This window comes from Eptatretus burgeri, chromosome 8, assembly GCF_056783735.1.
Source record: "Eptatretus burgeri isolate ZD-2024b chromosome 8, Ebu_testis_v1, whole genome shotgun sequence".
NCBI lineage: Eukaryota > Metazoa > Chordata > Myxini > Myxiniformes > Myxinidae > Eptatretus > Eptatretus burgeri.
In genome coordinates, this window is record NC_140968.1 from 89178029 (window position 1) to 89197789 (window position 19761).

A 19761-nucleotide genomic window follows, 5' to 3' on the forward strand; every position below is an offset into this window, starting at 1 on the left:
CCCCATTGTAAACAAATCCCCTCTTGTTGAATGTCCCAGCTCGTCCTTGTCCTTTCTGTCATTGGTTTGCCGCGCTGCGAACGGGAATTAGGAGGCCTCATTGTTGCCGTAATTGTGAAATTGGCCCGACAGGATTCTGGTACTCTCCGCTCGGGGTACGACTTGGATCCGGCTCGGGAATGGCCCGGATCGCGCAGATCCTGCCGAGGGTGAATTTCCCCGGGAGGTTGGATGACGTGGGTATTTAGGTATATTGAAATTGTCAGTTGACCCTATCCGACATGGTCAACCTATTGGTGATCTTTGGTCCGATAAGGGACCCGTGATCTTTCGGATTTATCGGAAAGGTACAACCTAAATTCCGGGTGTTCGGTGGACCTGACTCTACTGCTCCCTCGAGCGATCGTGCTCGCCACCGAGACCCGGTCCCCAAACAATATCACGTCATGTGTCGGAGTTCAGTGAATCTGTGTTGTTGGAAGCATAAAAGTCTTGCCAGATGGATGTGAGACTTGGACTCTGACCAGGAATCTGAGGCGAAGACTTAATTCCTTTGGTAGCAGGACTCTTCGGGGAATGCTTGGATATCGCTGGTCGGACTTTGTGTCCAACAAGCGGTTGCTGAGAGACTCAAATGAGATTTGTTACCTGCATAGTCTGTGAGCGTCAGCTGTGGCTGTATGGACATGTGGCTCGTTTTCCTGATACTGATCCTGCTCACCAGATTCTGTCAGCAAGGGAGCCTTGTGAGCGGAGGAGGCCAATGGGCCGACCCCATGTCTCATGCTTTCAGCAGGTTGATCAGCATCTTCAGGAGATAGGGATGGGCCAGAGGCATCTGCCTGGTGGATGGCCAGACGGAGGCAATTGGAGTTCCGGCGGAAAGTGGACGCAGCGACGCGCTACTCCAGCGCATGCTCCCATACCTGACTTGACCTGACCTGACCTGACCTGACCTGGCATCCGATGACAGTGCCACATTGAAAGTCACTGAGCTCTTCAGTACAGTCCATTCCACTGCCAATGTTTGTCTATGGAGATTGCATGGCTGTGTGCTTGATTTTATACATCTGTCAGCAATGGGTGTGGCTAAAATAGCCGAATCCACTCATTGGAAGGGGTGTCCGCACACTTTTAGCCATGTAGTGTATATATTGGATATGCATCTTTGAGCCCCTTTTTCAGTTTAAGCGTTCACTTCTTGGGAGAGAAGGACATGTTGAATTTCCAAGCATTCTTTCTGGATTTTGTGGCCTTTTTAGATCAACTTGGAGTTTTAAGTGTTCGTGATAGTCCTTGTTATTAATATTTTGTACAGTTGGTTATTTTCCATCTATAATGCAAAGATGATTCAAAATAAACAATTATTTGATATTTAAGGCTGGATGGAAGCTCAATTCCACACATAATGTGGTAAATCAAGGTCGTGTTTTGTGATGAATATGGATCATTTGATAAACCTACAGAAAAGTTCAAAACAAGGTCCTTATCACACTTCCCTCCTTATTCAATCATCCCTCCTTGATGTCTGAAACATCGAGACTTGAGCTTCTTCAATAACTTGTCCAAGCTCTCAGAAAGTCCTTTCCACTTCACGGGAATCTTCTACTGGAATTGAGGGTGAGAAATTGAGGCTGCGGTGAGAAAAATTCACACAAATTATCTTTACGTCACTATTGCTGTTCCTATCAGGAAACAATGCACTCAAACACACCTGGCACAGTGTAATCCATGACGGAAATGCAAAATTAAAAACCTGAAACAAGCGTGACGTGTCAACAAAAAGAGAAGCAAATGTTCGGCTGTGACTGATAAAATCAGTTTTAAAACAGAGAACTTCAAGAAAGAATAATTTGAAACTCGCCTGCCTGTTACAGTGTTGCTTGGGAAGAAAAGAAAAAAAAGTTTAAAGATTTCTACAGTAAAAACAACAATTTCTTTTTTTGCCATAGAAATCCATTCATTCATTGAAGGAAGGAGTGAGGGGAGAGGGGAGTGGGGGAGAGGTAAGGGAGAGGGGTGAGAGGGAGGGAAGTGAGGGGTGAGAGGGAGGGGAAGTGAGGGGCATAGGGAGGGGGAAGAGGGAGAGGGCAAGAGAGAGGGGAGGAGGAGGGGGGAGGAGGAGGAGGGGGGAAGGAGGAGGAGGTACTGCAAAGTTAGACCGCTTCTCGAAGGGGTTTATTTTTTAATAAATATATCAGGTAATTGTTCTATTTTTATATTTAAACGTATGAGTACTTGCATATAACTCATGAACCAAAACAAAGGGTAACATCATCAGTAAAAAGCAAAATACAACACGTGAAGGTTTACCAGAGCACCGACATGGTGGGTGTATGATTTTCCAAATTACGATTGCCGGTGGAGTCATACCAACTGTCCAGCCAATGGGGTTTCACAGGAACGCTACAGACCCATGCACACAGACAGCTTCATCAACATTTCTAATATATCGGATTTCTTGTGCAGCTTCTCGCCAACACAACAGGAGGTTTTGAAGCTGTTTTTACCATGTGAAGAAGATAGAAAATGAGGAGAGTCTCACAGCTGGTCCGCATGTCAAACAATTTCAAAAGCTGTCTAAAAACAGAAACTCGACTGGGTTTTGGAATTCAGGAAAGAAAACTTGTCAACAACAATTAATATTAAAAACACGGAACGAACCATTTCGATGTCATGTTAAAAGTGTCGGAAGAGTCGAGGCTGCTATTCATCTGGCTCGCCTGTGTGGAGACAATAATAAGTGTGATGACACATTGTGGAAAATCATGGTTTTATTTTGTGATTAACAAGAACCTTTGAATACTCCTCCAGAGAAACTCGAGTACAAATAAGGTACTCATCAAATTCCCCTGATTATTCAATCCTCCCACCTTGACATCTTAAACATCGAGGCTTGAGTCTCTTAAAGAACCTGCGCGGGCATTGCCAAGTTCCTCTGTGCGTCACCTGAATCTCCTGTGAGGGTTTGGGTGTCTCCTCGAGTGGAAACAAAAATCACATGAATTATCTTAAAAAAACGAACACTGTACTCAGCAAGAACGATACAATCACACAGCTCCGGCATTCACGTGTTACCCTCACGAGAGGGTATTGTATTTGGGTCCATTTGTTACTTTGTCTGTCTGTCGACACAAAATGTGCTCTTTTAGGCCACAAACACCACCTGGTGATCGCCATTGTTACATACATGTTATCATTTTTCTCTATAAAGTGTGGTGCCTCGAAAAAGTATGACAATTAGAATGTGAGCACGTCTTTAAAGTACGTTCGATGAGAATGAAAGTCTGTCTATAAAGGATGTACTATTAACATTGTGTGTACGTCTACAAAATATACATGATCGGAACGTGAATCCATGCAATGAATCAGGAAAGGTCTGTTTGGCCGCTGTATTAACATAATCATACGTCGGTCGTGAATACACCATCTCTGAACCACACAAACACAAACACACCAACACACAAAACAAGTCTTGGTGAGAGTCTGCAATTTCTGATTGCTCTTTCGAGTTCCATTTTAAAAATGCATAACAACAAAAAACATCAAAACTATCACGAAGAAGAGATGAAAATGTTCTGTTGTTTTTGATCAATTTACTTTGAAATCTTCAGCAGAAAAATCTAAAATGCTTCACAGCTTCACATCACAACACAACAATCATTAATTCACCACCATGAAGTACAAGGTGCTTACCTCTTCCTGGACAGGTAATGATACCGATTCTGATTCTGGATTGCCATGCACACCATCACTTCTGAAAATATGTATTGATTCAATGTTCTCATAATTCATTTCCATTCCAGCAACTCCTTCATGGACTCTTTTCTTTTCAGCAACAACCTTTGGAGGGCAGGATTCTGAGAAGAGGTCGAATGAGAACAAAAACAAAATTACAGGAGTGAGAATTCCTTTACATGTGATATTTTCTCAATCTAAAAATGGCAAAACTCTGTGAAAAATTGATGAAACGCTGTGAAACTCGAACTTCTTCTGCAACTTATCATAATAAAGCCATGCACAAAGTTTCAGGTGAATATGTTAAAGGGTATGAGGAGAAAAGGCTGAAAAATCACAGGTGGGACGGACAGACAGAGAGAAAACGTGTTGTCCCCTCCGGTGAACGAGCATGGAGTTTTTATTTATCATAAATTCTCATCAAGATGATTGCACACACTCAGGTGATGTGATCACATCATTATCATTGCTGAATTTCAAAATAAGATTTCACTTCAAACACTCAATGTCTCCATGAAGTGGACATTTACAGCGACACCTCCATGTCACAGAGGAAGAAACAGCATCATGACAAAATCTCTGATGTGAGGACAAGGTTCACCAAAGAACTTGAACCTCACGAATCTATCAACGAGCCACCCGGTCATCATCACTCCTGCATCTTATGACCTGATCAGATGTATTTTAAGATATCGATACCATCCCGGCTTTTAACACATATCTCTACAAGTTGATCAATTCTTATATTGAGAGCCCTGTTAAGTGTAGCCATTGCAGGTACACTCAACAAAAGCAAGTCAGTCATTGAAGTTCTTTCAATAAAAAAAGGGTTTTTCTTTAATTTTTGCTGAAGACGTGAAATATGGAAGACGAAAAAAACTCATCAGGGGAAAAATTGGGATCCTCAATGGCAAATTAAACAAATGATGAGTGATGATGCATGGCTTGCATTTTGATGGGGCCGATCGGCCTCGCCCCCGTGATTGACCCGGTGGTCGATTTTCAGGGGGTCTTTTATCGGCCTCGTAAAATTAAGCTGTGAAAAAAAGAAAAATAAAACCTAAGATTACCTGTATGGCAAAACAAAATACCTTTGTTCAACACCATTGGTCTCCTTTTGGACGCGAGAAGCGGACAATGACATGGTTGAAGCCATCTCCACAGATGATGAGAATATTGTTGTGTTGGACTTATCTTCAGGTAGCTCAGGGGATGAATCTCTTTCACAATTATCTGATGAGTCTGATGACAGTGACTTTTGGAGGTTTCTGCCTGAAGATTTACATCAATACTAAACATACTAAAGTTCATTAGTATTTGGTAGAATGTACTGAACACATGTATCTGTTATGTTTCTGGACTGGAGAGAGAGATACTTGTAGATAAATTAGTTTTGTTGAGACAAAAATGCATCAATAAACTCATTAAATTTGCGACTGTTCAGATTTTCTTTTGGGTCATATAGTTTTGCAGCGAATAAAGTTTTAAATTTGTTATGAGAATAAATCTTTTGACATTGTTACTATGTTACTAGTGGATCCAAGTGTGGACATTCAAGTACAACCTACATGACAAGGTAATGGCAGTGAAAAGTCAAGATTTATCCCCATGTACATGTTGAACATAGTGGGCTAGTCCAGGGGAGAAATGGGTTGGACTTGTGTACGTAATACTTGAATGGTCCCAGTTCAATGGCATACATGTAATGTATTGTACCGGCACATCATTCATGCAAATTATTCAGAACATTTGTCATTACAGGTAATAATCCACAACAACAAAGACAACTTAGTTCTTATACTTTTTAATGAAAAGGATTGTGGGAAAGTACTGTGCTTGAGCAGAAAGTTCTGTTTCTCAGAACTTTGTGTTTGGCCCCAAGAAGGGCCGTTTAAGGTACATTTTGAAATTACATAGCTAGGATTAGGCTCAGTTTATTCAGATTCTTTGGCAGTTCAGTTTGTACGGACATTGGTCAATTTGGACCACATGTTAAAACTATTTACAAAAATAGCACCGCAAAGCGGGCGTAACCGCTCAGCCCCTTGACGCAAACCAATTTCAAGATGGTGGCCATATTGAAAATCGCAGCACGGCGCACGCACGCACGCACACACAACACCAGATCAAGTGCGAGTAGAAAAAAAAGAAGAAAAAAAAGAAAAGCAGAGCACCCCATCTGTGATGTCATTTGACATTTATTTTTGCTTTGCAAAATAAAATAAAAAATAAAATCAATCTGTCAAGCCATTCTCAAGTTGTTGTCCGGAAACCAAATTCAAGATGGCTGCCCTAGCCGCCATATTGGATATCGGATTGTGCTGTATATCGAAAGGAACCTTCCTCAAACCACCCCCATTATACCCCCATGAAAATAAAATCAATCTGTCAAACGGTTCTCAAGTTATTGTCCGGAAACCAAATTCAAGATGGCTGCCCTAGCCGCCATATTGGATATCGGATTGTGCTGTATATCGAAAGGAGCCTTCCTCTAACCACCCCCATTATACCGCCATGAAAATAAAATCAATCTGTCAAACCGTTCTCAAGTTATTGTCCAGAAACCAAATTCAAGATGGCTGCCCTAGCCGCCATATTGGATATCGCTTCGCACTGAATATCGAAAGGAAACTTCCTCTACCCAGCCCCAACACAAACTGCAAAAATGGATTTAATCGGACAAGGCGTTCTCCTCGAAATTGATGGAAACCAAAAGTTGACAGACGCCCGGACGGACGCCCGGACAACGCCTATGACGACAATACCCCTAAGCCAATTCTGGCTGAGTGGTAAAAACGAATTCACAAGATTTCGAAGCAATTTTAAAATCAGCCCCGTGGGCAAAAATCAACCCACTCACCCCACATGACGAGGCCGATTTATCAGTCCTGTCCGATTTTGAAAATGCAAGAACTGATGTTCATTCCTTCATGAAGAGAAGGCAAGCTATCGCCGGCACCATGGCCAAGTTCCAACTTCCTTCCAAAACTACTGCAAGGAAGGCGACGGAAAACGACCAAGTATAACCCTTGCTCAGGAAGCTGTTTCGATGGCACCGACGCTCTGTGATGAGCGTGGACCATCAGTAAAAGAGGGAGATAGAGAGAGACGGAGAGATCAGACAATGAAGTCCACAATTGGCATCCCATAACATTCAAGGCAACAGAGAGGGTGTGTGGTGAGAAAAGAAATCAGGCAATTGCTGACAGAAAACAAAAATCAGGCAGGAAGTGTGAAGGAGGTAGCATGGGGAAGATGTCAAATGTCAACAATGTGTCAGTGATAGGGTTTAGCAGTGAAGTGTAAAGGATGAGTCATTGAGAGTGAACACTGAAAAAATAGGGGGTCTGGGGGTTCCAGATCATGACCTCTCCTCTGCCGTTGGGTTGTGTTATTGGGCTGAATGCTCATTACAAACTGGTGGGAATGGCTCTTTCCTTGGTCTTTTTCCTTGTCGGCCTTACACCTGCAGCTTTCAAACGACTCTCATCTCCGAGCAACACTTTGATCCTGTTTTTTTTTTTTTAATCTCCTTGACTATCTAGCTTGAGCAGTTATGAAAGTCTGTGAGGGTCAGACCAATGAAAGATCTTGGTTGGTCAGAATCCCAGGTGCCTTTTAGGTCTTGCGACGACTCGGGGACATTGTCGTCCATCCTGTTTATCAACACCTTTGAGGACATGAAGGACATGAGGACAACACCTTTGGGTTCTATGAAGCAGTTTCTGATTGGGTAAAATAGGGGCAATGGATGTGGTATATCTCGATTTTCAGAAGGTATTTGATAAGGCACCACAAAGAAAGTGGTCAGACATAGTAAGGTGAGGGCTTGCGGAGTGGTTCGTCAGGTGACTGACTGAATTGAAAGCCGCCATGGTGATAGGAAGCATCAAGTAGTTATGACTGACAGGATATAAGTCGTGGGGTATCCCAGGGTTCGGTATTTGGACCATTATTATTCAAAATTTACTTCGATTTGTCCCGTGGTGTTCGGTGTTGGGTTATTAATTTGCAGATGGCATAAAGCTTTGACGTCAGGTAGAGAGCGGAGAGGGAGGTGATCAGATTTTAAAAAGTCAAGATGTTTTCAAACATTGAGCAACAGATTGGGAGATTCAGTTTAACCCTTTGAAGCCTGAGCTCCTTGGACTTTTGGCTTCCCCACCCTGGGCTCCCTGGAGAAAAATCTGGCCGTTCCGGTATGTGGAGGTTTGAATAGCGGCTGGAAAAACGGCCGCTCAGGTTCAAAGTTTTAACATAAACAAATGTGAGGTGCTGGGGATGGGTAAGAATCATAAAAGTGTAGATTACATGCTATAAGGAGCAATCTTGGAACGTGTTGCACACGAGAGGGATCTGGGGGTGGTAATAGATATGGGGGTGGGGGTAAGCAGATTGGGCAGTGCCAGGTGGGTCGAGCAAATAGGGTTTTTGTTTGTATTTACAGGGGGTTAAATTATTAATCAAAAAAGGTGGTTTTAACATTTTATCGGAGTTTAGTGAGGTCTCATCTGAAGAAGGACTTGACTGCCTCAGAGAGGGGTCAGTGTACAATGACAATATTGATTCTGTGACTCAATAGACTAAGCTATGAACAGCGAATGAAGGAGACAGGACTTGAGACATTAGAAAGGAGATTACAAAGGGATCTCACAGAGATTTTTCTTTTTTTCTGCACAGGAGTGGGCTCAGACAAGAGCAAGGTTTGTCTAATAGTGGGCCAAAAATCAAGGCAGAAAACAAATAGAATAAGAGGAAAGGGAGGATGGGAGGACACACTGAAATGAGCAAGAAAAGATGGTTGGTGATCAGATAGGTTATTCATGCAGGAACAAAACTGGGCCCAAAACACTGCCTTGGGGAACTCCAGCCTCCATTGGAAGAGGGAAGGAGAGGGTTCCATTGATGTCAACCCACTGACTGTGTGAAAGTCAAGAGTCCAGGAAAGAAGGCGGCCTCCTATCACAAAGCCAGAGAGCTGTGAAAACAATACAGGATGACAGACTGCATCAAATGCCCGAGATATATCCAGAGAGACGGTCCGAATTAGAGATTTGGTACCTCCAAGTACTACTCAGATTGGAGAAGAAGCATATCCGGAGTTGAGGGACCAGGACGGAATCCAAACTGATGGTTGGAGATCAAGTTGTTTGAAAGCAAGATGGACTGGAACACAGCAATAATGATGGATTCCATGACTTTGCTTGCAATTGTAAACAAGCTCACTGGCCTATCATTGGTAGGGTCTGTTTTTATCCCTTTCTTGGAGATGGTAGTGATGTTTGCTGACGTTGAAACAGAGGGGTGGGTGCCAAAGGAGAAGGACAGACTGAACAGTGCAGATGGAAGGGAAGCAACACCAGATTTTAGGATTTGAGAACATGGCCACCGATGCCATGAGGGCCCAAAACCGAAGCAGGGTCAAGGCCGGAGTGCACTTTCTCTGCCTTCTCGGGTGAGTAGCGTACAAAGGAAAAGTGAGGGTTGGTATGTCGGTGTGCCACAGGGACAGGACAGGATGGGTTAGAAACCCAAGATTTGGAGGCAAAGACAGAGTTTGGACATTCTGCCCTTCCTTCTGCAGTTACACCAGTTGAGGTGATTGGGGGCAGTGGAGGGGGGGGGGTGATAAAAGGGGAGCAAACACCAGAGAAGACTTGACAAAGCACCACCATGACTTGGAGGAAGGAGATGAGCTTGAGAGTTCAGCCTTGAGATTTGTAACTTCATTATTTCGAGCTTTGCCCAGGATGGAAACATATTTGTTGCAAGCCTTAAGGAATAAGTGAAAGCTTCCCTTCATCAGATGAACTTTCCAAACTGAGAAAAGACGCTGTGAAGAGAGGGCATATTGAAGTCCCATCGTTTGGCTCGTGTGAACAACCATATCCTGCATTGGTTGAGGTTGCTCCCTTATAATAGCCAGATAATTAAGACCTTTCAAAGAAAGTGACGTGAAGTTTGCTTGAATTAAACTGTTTGCTTGAATCAATTGATCTGGAGATGTTGTGCAGGCTAAATGGACCCTATTGCCTCCTTCTTCATCAAAGTTCCTTGTGTTTCTTTTGTGTGTGTATCCCAGTGAACAAGATTCATTGCAAAGAGATTCCTCTTCCAGCAAGTCAATTCTCCCACATATTTAGAAAATGTGATAAAACTATATGTTTTTGACAATTGTAATGGAAAAGGAACAGCCATGACTTTGTCTGCAGAAAATCCACCTTTGTGATTTCATGCTTTAGGAGAGTCACAGAAAGGATCAAATGATGATCAAATCATGCGTGCACCAACTTCTGAAAATTACTTCTCGATTGTGACTGAGTTTACCGATTCCTGCTATCACGGAGAAAACATGGCTGTCACTGAAATTCACTCCAAAATGGACAGTGGGGAAAATAGCGCCACCTCTGGTGGGAGCCGGTGTTACACATCTTGTTCATTTATCTTATGATTCGTTTTCATCAATAAAAATTTCTTACAAAAATGACAAAGTGCTTTTTCCAAGACTGACGCAGTACATTACCCACCCAAGGTGGGCTGAGAAAGACACTCCGGCTCGGAGGGCAGGAGTGCTCGCTTGTATTTCCAATTATGCATCCATCGAAAAACCTGAGAGCACAACTTACCATTGACGCCGTTACATTTACCGTTGTTTCTTCAAGGTGTTCCTGGAAAATTCTAAAACCGTGGGTGGTCCACTATTTCCTGATGACAAAACGTTGTACAATAAAGTATTGGAATCACAGAAAAACACCGCATAACCTTTCAACCCTCCCCCCCCAAAAATACCACAGCAAGAACACAACACAAGATCGGCGGCCCAGACCGGACTACAGAACTCGTTTGTGGATTCAAAATAAAATCTCCAAAATTTCCTCTCATTGTGGTCACCAACCTGCATGGAGATCCTCTGCTGCATTTTCACAAATCATGGACAACAAGAGGGAGGGACATGATTTTCTCAGCATTGCTGGAGGATGATATGGAGTAAACTCTTCGAAGGGTGACTCGATTTTCTGTAATGAGATGGTACAGGTACCAAATGATTCATCAACGTCTATAGGTAACGTTCACACTCACCTTGAGCAACAAAAAAAAACACGATGCAAGAAGCCTCACTCCAATTATATCCAAGATGATTTTCAAAGGAAAAAATGAAATGTTCTCTTTCTTTAAAATCTTGGCTCAAGAAAAACTTTACTCAGGTGGGAACAAATTTGGGTAAATAAAAAAAAATTAAATTGAGGAAATTAATCAAAAGGAAGGTGTGGGATGTGAGGTTCATCCCACAGATCGGCAAGCAGCAGCCTCTTCACCCTCTGCAGATGTGGATAAAATCACAAGCTGGTCCAACACATGGAACAGGTCTTTCAATCCTGGCAAATCTCACACTCTCACTGTGTCTCTCTGAAAGGACCATCTGAAAGGACCATCTGGAACACCCCCACCCCCACCCCCATCCACTTTCTCAACAATCCTCTTGAAAAAGTCCTTCCATTCAAGCTTCTGGGTCTCACGATCTGCCATGATCTTTCCTGGGAAAGCAACATTTCCAATCTGGCCTTCAAAGCCAGTCGACGACTGGGCATCCTCCATCGTGCAACATCCTTCCTTGGCACACCTGAGCTCCTGACCATATTCAAAGCTTTTTTGTCCACATCCTAATGGAGGACTGCTCTCCCCTCTGGGCTGGTGCTCCTGCGTCTCACCTTTCTCGGATTCACGCTGTGGAAACCAAGGCATTTAGGAGCATTGGTATCTCCCACAATGAAGCTAAGTCAGTGGGTCACTAACTCTCTCACCACAAGCAGGTCAGTGGTCTTTCTGTCTTCTACCATCTCCTCTCCAGCCTCGCCCCCCACCCCTGCTCTTTCAGAGACATGTCCCCCCCCCTCTTATTTCCACAGGATGCTCAAGGTCAGCCCTCACCCCCCTTCTTGTAAAACTACCAAAATTAAGAATCACTACTCACATTCACTCTTTCATTCCTCTTTTTTCCTGCCTTTGGAACAAATTCCTCCAGTCTCTTCAATCCCACTCTTCCCTCCAGGTCTACAAAAGAGCTGTTCAGCACCATCTCATATCATCTTCCCTCATCCAAAACCACGATCTTTTCAACCCCTGCTCATCCATCGCAAACCCACCTCCTTCAAATTCCTGCTTTCCTTCCTGAAAGTCCCAATCATGTGGGGACCTGCAAGTTCCTGTTGTGTCCATCTTGTTTGCTCTGTGTGCCCTGTTTTGTCATTACCTCTCTCCCACCCTTGTTGTCTCCTGCTCCCCTTGCTGTACGTTCTGTGTGTTCACTCTCACTGTAGCCTCGACAGGGTATATTGAAAAAAAAGGTAGGTTATGGAATTACGAATGGAATGAGAAGATCATTTCAGAAAAGTTTTGATGGGAAAAGGGAGGGGGATTGGATGGGGTGTGTTCAGAGCATTTTGGGAAGGAAAGGGAATGAGGTGAAAATTTTGCCTCATTTTTGGAAATAATTAATAGAGTGTACGAGGTGCGGTGGGACGCAAGAAGCACGTGGGCCACCATCTACTCCGCTTTATTGCGCGACCAGAAGCACAGTCTTCCCACCCCTAGCGGGCGAGGCATGATATACGAAAACCCAATCACGTGACACAGCACACTCCTCCCCTCGTAAAAAAAAAGACCCGTCACACGATGAACAGACAATCACAACATGACCATCTGAAACCCATCAACATTCATAATCCTCCAAGTACCGCGGCCGCACCCTGACCCGCCTCGGATGGGCAGCGCCACCAGACAGCCTAGGCTCAGACGCCTCCCGGCTCGGCCGAGGTGACACCCTCGCCGGACTCGCACTTTCCGCAACACCAGCCACCCCCGACCGCCCAGCCTGCTCGACGTCCCCGGGTAGGACGGCATCAGGCGAAGACCCCCTTGGCGTCGGCTCAACCAGCCCCGGCGACACAACGTCAGGTGCCGGCGATACTACCGGTGGGGGTGCCGCATCGTTCGGCCCGGGGAGGGTGACGGGTGGGGGGGGGTGACGCTGAACAGCGATCATGCATTTGGTCCACGTGCCGCTTCCACACATCCCCACCATCAGTCCGCACCATGCAATTCGCCGGCCCCAGCACCACAGAGACCACCGCCGGCACCCATTTGGACCCGTGGAAATAATCGCGTACCATTACCCACTGCCCCACCTCGAAGCTGCGCAGCCGCGCCGGACGCGACATCGCCCCACTCCCCGACCCTCCAGGTCGCAGCAAATCCAGCCTGGACCGCAAAGCCCATCCATAAAGACGAATGGCAGGCGAATCACCCGTGACAGGATGAACTGCGTTCCTGTAATGGAGCAAAAAGACATCGACCACCGTCTGCACAGGTGCAACACCCCCCCTGCGCAAAGCCCGCTTCAACATCTTGACAAACGACTCAGCTTGGCCATTCGTCTCAGGATGATACGGTGCGGACCTTAGGTGTCGAATACTATTCTGGCGCATAAACTCATCAAATACACCCGCGATGAACTGCGGACCATTATCAGAGACTAAGATCTCCGGCAACCCTTTATTAGCAAAGATCGTCCGCAGTTTCTCTACTGTAATGCTTGCTGATGTATGCTGCATTACTACAACCTCCGGCCATTTAGAGAATGCATCGATCACAATCAAAAACATTTTGCCATTAACCGGCCCCGCAAAATCTACATGGACCCTCTGCCAAGCTCGGTCCAGAGCGGTGGTACAGGCCAGAGACCCGAAGCTCGACGCGGGTTATCAGCATCTGTCTGGCACGTGGCGCAATGCTTAACCAACTGCTCAATGTCTTTGTCCAACCCCGGCCACCACAACAGGCTACGAGCAAGACTCTTGGTCTTCACAATGCCAAGGTGACTGACATGCAGTTCATCCAAACACCGCTGCCTGAACTTCGGTGGAATCACGGTCCTCATTCCCCACATTACGCACCGCTGGACCAACGACAGCTCCGCTGCGCGTGACGTGAAAGGTTGAAATGCCGGTGTCGAAGGCAGATCGCTCCAATTCCCCGTAGAAATCGCCTGGACGACACGGGGAAGCACCGGATCACGAGCCGATTCCACCGCGACCTGCCTGGCCGTGACCGGCCCGCTTTGGACCTGGCCCAGCGCGAACACATCGACCCGGTCGCTCAACTCAGACGCAGCTGGACCCTCCGCACACGGCAAGCGCGAGAGCCCGTCACAGTTAGCATGCTTCTCGGTGCTTCGGAACTGAATATCATAATCGTAAGCACCCAGAAACAGACACCACCGCTGTATTCGCGCGGCTGCTACCACCGGCACCCCGCGTTCGGGTCTCAGGATGAATTGAAGTGGTTTGTGATCCGTCTGCAACGTGAAATGCCGCCCCAGCAGATATTGATGAAACCTCCGCACACCCCAGACGAGGCTGAGAGCCTCACGCTCAATCTGGGCATATCCGCGCTCTGCTGTGGACAGGGTCCGGGATGCAAAACAAACAGGCCGCTCGGAACCATCGTCCATCCTGTGGGAGAGTACTGCCCCGATGCCATATGCCGAGCTGTCGCATGCCAATAGGAGCGGACACGCAGGCTCGTAGTGCACGAGGACCGTATCCTCTGTGAGCAGCCGCTTGACGCGGTCGAACGACGCCTGGTGTGCAGGCCCCCAAGTCCAGCGCTCGTCCTTCTTGAGCAACCGCGTTAACGGCGCAAGTTGTGAGCTGAGCCCGCGCATGAACCTTTGGTAATACTGGGCCATACCAATGAACGAGCGCAGCTGCGTCTTGTCGCGAGGCGGTGGCATGTGTTGAATCGCTTCCACCTTCCGAGGACCTTTCAACAGCCCCTCCGGCGTGATGATGTGCCCGAGGTATTCCAAGCGCTGCTTGAAGAACGCGCACTTGTCCCTGTTCAAGCGCAGGCCGCACGCTTCTAGCTTTGTCAGCACTTGGGCAATGTTCGCAAGATGCTCGTCCGCCGTTTTCCCCGCAATGAGCACATCGTCCAGGTAGGTCTGAGCGGGCAGGCCAATGCACACCTGATCCATAGCTTTCTGCCACAAGGCTGGGGCCGAAGCAATCCCAAAACAGAGTCGGGTATATCGATAGAGCCCTTGACACGTGTTGATTGTCAAAAGCTCGCTACTCCCGGGATCCATCGGCAGGTGAAAATATGCATCACGCAGGTCTAGCTTCGTGAAGTATTGACTCCCCGCCAATCGCGCATATATTTCATCGATTGACGGCAATGGATATTGCTCCACGCTGAGCCCCGGGTTAACCGTGGATTTGAAGTCCCCGCACAATCGGACGTCTCCATTTTGTTTCAGCACCGTGACAACCGGGGTGGCCCAATCCGAGCACGACACCCGTTCGATCACTCCACAGGCCTCCAGCCTATCCAGTTCACCCTTGACCTTGTCCCGCAGGGCATACGGCACCGGACGCGGCTTACAAAACCAAGGAACCACCCCCTCCTTCAGGAAGAGCTTCGCCTCCATGCCCTTGAGTTTTCCAAGGTCGTCGCTAAACAACCCTTGATGTCTTTGAAGAATCTCCTCCAACCGATCCTCCCACCGGCTCGGCACGGGTTGCACAAGGTGAACTGCGGCCCAGTCTAGCCTGATGCGGGCCATCCAATCTCGGCCGAGGAGAGACGGCCCGCTCCCCCGCACGACGTACACCCGAAGCGTGGCGACCTGGCCTTGGTACCACACAGACACGTCTGCCATCCCGACTGGCGTTATCTTCTCGCGGGTGTACGTGAACAGCGCGAAGTTTGACCTGATAAGCTTCAAGCCGTTGAGTCTACGCGCGGTCTGTTCACCGATGAGCGACACCGCTGCTCCCGTATCGACCTGGAACGTGATCGGCGTTTCGTTCACTTCGACTTCCACCGTCATCGGGCGAGCCGTCGCCGGGCCAATTGAAAACAGGCTCAACAACGGCCGCTGGTTCCGCCCCGAGTCGCCTCGCACATCGCCATCCATGACCTTAATGGTGGCCGGCGCCCCACGGCACACACGCGCCAAATGACCCACCTTGTGACAATTCAAACATACGTTGCCTTTACACGGGCATGCAAGGCGCAGGTGTCGACCTCCACATCCCAAGCATGTCCGCGGGGTCGCCCCGCCGCACGCGCGGCCGCGCGGCGACGTCCGACCCGAATCGAAGGTCATGCGCGCGTCCCGGGGTGCTCGCGACCCCGCGTGGCCGGTGATGGCTCGAACATCCCCGCGAGTCTGCTCGACCGCTGTAGCCGTGCTGATCGCCGAGTCGAATGTAATGGCTTCATCCTTCAGCCGTAACACCGCTGAAACCATCTTCGCATCTCGTAAACCAGCAATAAAACGATCTCGGAGCCGAGCTGGCCGCTCCCCCGCCGTGAACTTGCAGGCCATGGAAGAATGCTTAATCCGCGCCACGAACTCAGCGATGCGTTCCCCTGTACCTTTCGAGAGGCGATCGAACTGGAATCGAGCGAGCTGCAATGACTTCTCCGGCGCCATGTGTGCTTTCATTTTCTCCACAATGTCCCGAAACGCCAGCCCGTCATCCCGGGGCCTGTTCGGTGCCACTAAATCACCCAGCAGCTGATAATGCTCCGGCGAAAGCGAAGCGAGCAAGATCGACTTCTGTTTGCTCTCGTCGACCACATCGTTCGCGTGGAAATAGCATTCCAATTGCTCCGAAAACAATTCGAAGTCGTCCCCGTCGAAAACGGGCATAAGTCCATATTCAACCATCCTCGTCAGCCAACTAGAGTGTACGAGGTGCGGTGGGACGCAAGAAGCACGCGGGCCACCATCTACTCCGCTTTATTGCGCGACCAGAAGCACAGTCTTCCCACCCCTAGCGGGCGAGGCATGATATACGAAAACCCAATCACGTGACACAGCACAATTAATGCATTGGACAACGATGTCTTGCAACATAATTAAATTCAGAATATTTATACTTAAAAAATCCAAAGCAGCAACAATACTGCTGTTTGCGAATGAAGATGTTTTTCATGATAACTATTGTTAAGGTTGTAAGCATGGGGGGAGGATAGTTGGGAACCCCCTCCCCCCCCCGGGGAAGGGCAAGCACATGCACGTTGGGTTGAAGCAAGTTATGCCGGAGTATCCTGTTTCACAATTAAGTTATATCGTATGTTTTTTGTGTTAATTTGGGGGATACAGGTTTATTTCTTTAAAAGTTTGATATGCCTTTCGGAAAACAAATCAAAGATTTGTATGCATTCCTTCAAAAAAAATTACTAAAAAAAACATCCAGAGAGTAAAGACATAACCAACGACAAAGAGACATAACCCAGAGATTCTCTATCACAAGGTGCTGCTGAAGCTGAACAAAACCACGTCAGAAAATTTGAATTTAGCCAACACTTTATGAAAGGTTGTGTGGCATCTTTCACATACAGTATAAGTAAATAGTGGAAAATCGATATAACGCTCACTGGTGGGGTCCAAACCGACTCGGGAGTTATAAATGATACAGCGCTATACTGATGCAGTGAAAAATATTTTATGTTACATACAAACCAGAGCCAAAACACGTGGACATGTACTTCCGCCATCTTGGATTGTTGGGGTTGATGACGAAGCGGTCAAGTGAGTTACAAGAGATACGGATGCTATGATGATTTGAATTGAATTGATTTTGTTCATCTCAGCTTCGCCATTTATCTGGGAAAGGTGCGAGAAGATAACAGCTCGTGAGTATTTTCACACCACACGTCAACTCAACACAGGGCGATGACAGTTTGAATTTTTTTCGCCACTTAGCGCTATTTTGGACTAACTTTGTCTCTATTTTCTCACTTTTTTGCCTTTAAACATGAAATAGTAGTATTTTTGGGGGTCCAAGGTCTATGAGCGTTATATCAGTACAAGCGCTATAACGCTTAGCGTTATATCGATTTTCCACTGTACTGTCAGAACACTACAATCGCGGTCCCGTTATTCAAAGAGCCCATGTATTCACTGATCATACAGTGTGTCCTGCTTCCACATTCGTGCATTCACGTTTTATATTTTTGTTTTGAATTTTTTTGCACTTTCGGACTTGTCTCCTCCATCCACCACCACGAATATGATTTTAGCGTGGGAATTCTTCCATAGAAAACGTCTCTCTCTCTCTCTCTCTCTTCTCTCTCTCTCTCTCTCTCTCTCTCTCTCTCTCTCTCTCTCTCTCTCTCTCTCTCTCTCTCTCTCTCTCTCTCTCTCTCTCTCTCTCTCTCTCTCTCTCTCTCTCTCGCACAGATTAATCCCATCTTGTCTTAAATTATCTTGCCATACTCCCGCTCATGCTTCTCTGAATCCTCAGGTGAGACTGTTGCTTTATATAAAACAACTTGCATTCTCCTTCTGGAAGGCAAATCCGACTGAATGCAACCTCAGATCAATCCACAAAGCCGACAACAAGTGTGTGTATACCCTCAGGAGAGAGAGAAAACAACTTGCGTCCAATCTCAAAAATGAACTTTCAAACTTGTTTCCCTCCTCTAAAAGCTGGGGGCACCTTGCCAAGTCTGTCTCTGGTGTATGTTCCCGTTCCATCCCTTTCCTCCCTTCAAATGGCACCACAACCGATTCCACTCGTGAGAAGGCTGAATACCTCAAATTTTTTTGTCCCAAACCTCTTCCTCTCTGAACCCAATGAAGTTGTATCGTGTTAATGGGGATAGGTGTGCTTTGTGAATGCGAGTCAGACCAAGTCCATGCTCTTTCCTTCGTTGACACCCTCATCTCAAACCATTTCCCATAAAAGGCACACAAAGACACATCACAATGTCCCCACATCCTTCCTTTCGCAGAGAAATTGTGGAGAATCCCGCACAATCGGCTCAAGTAAGGAAGGGAATATTAAGGCTACGTGCCAGCTCCCCACAAAAGGAAGCTATCCATCCATTCTGACAGGTGAGCACTCATCTCCGAGGCCCTCCCATTTCTGGAAAAAAAATTATCTGGAAAGTTTGTTCCACCAATCAGGCACTATTGGTTGGTCGAAAGAGAGGAATCCATCAATGACCATCTCGGAGGGTCTTGACCACCCCCGCAAGTCTTGCACCAATGAAGAGTTGCGAAGCAGAGGAGTAAGGGAGGGGGTGGGAAAAGGAATTAAAAAGGAAGGAATGCACAAAGCACAGAGAGAGAATTTTGGATACAGCGTTGAACAGCTTTTCTCTCACCGACCCTCTTCCACACTCGAAAGAAAACTTTTCCCGACACTTCTTCATGTTTCGACTTAGCCAACTTTCATTTCCTCACATTCTTCCGACCTTTTTGACCTTCCATTCCCATCTTCCATACTTTCCATGGCTTTCACCCAGCCAGTGACACACACTTCAAACCCGGCGCAGAATCACATCGTCCTGTTGTCACCACAAGACCACCACATGAGCTCGAAACACCGCACGAGATTCCTGCCAACCATGCCATCCATCGTGTTCGACCGAGGGAACATCTAACCACCCCCGCATGACCGGGACCCTGATAGATTGGAGGAAATAGTCCAGGAGGGAGTGTGCGGAAGGCGAGCCTGAACCCCTGAGCAGAGGTTGACCACAGCTTCAAACAGGATTGCAGGTGTGTAGAGGTGCGTAAAAGACCCCACACTACTTCTTTCTCACCACCATTTCTCACCCGTTTCCTCACATTATTTCCTTTCCTTGGGTGTATGGATCCATTTCACCTAAAGGTGCAAAGTAATTGTGTAAGGCATCTTACGGTGGGTATATCGCACAGTGGATAAGAGGTCGTGTACATGTTCCTGTAAATTTCTGAATTTTGCTTGCCTTGCGTTTCCTGAAGTGTCCCACCATTTCCCATTTGAATTCCCAAAACACCATTTCTCCCACCAATTTTCTGCTTCTGTAACAAATTAATGAAAGACGTGATATCGTGTCCTGACCTTTTGACTGCTGGGGTTTGATCTGAAATAGCGCTCCTGGGATTGGACCAAGTGAATAATTGGTGTGATACCCGAGAGCATGTGGAGCGTAACACCCATTCGCTCGGTCAATTAGTAG

At 46.8% G+C, this 19761-nt stretch overlaps 1 long non-coding RNA gene across 1 annotated transcript; it reads right to left on the reverse strand.

Annotated features, from left to right (window-relative positions):
- Positions 1-2383: 2383 nt before the first annotated feature.
- LOC147022238 (uncharacterized) lies at positions 2384-10425 on the reverse strand. Its single transcript, XR_015060645.1, has 5 exons — positions 10365-10425; positions 6599-6801; positions 2874-3860; positions 2665-2723; positions 2384-2500 (listed from the first exon to the last, which is right to left on the reverse strand). It is a non-coding gene; the product is annotated as an uncharacterized LOC147022238 (long non-coding RNA).
- Positions 10426-19761: the final 9336 nt, after the last annotated feature.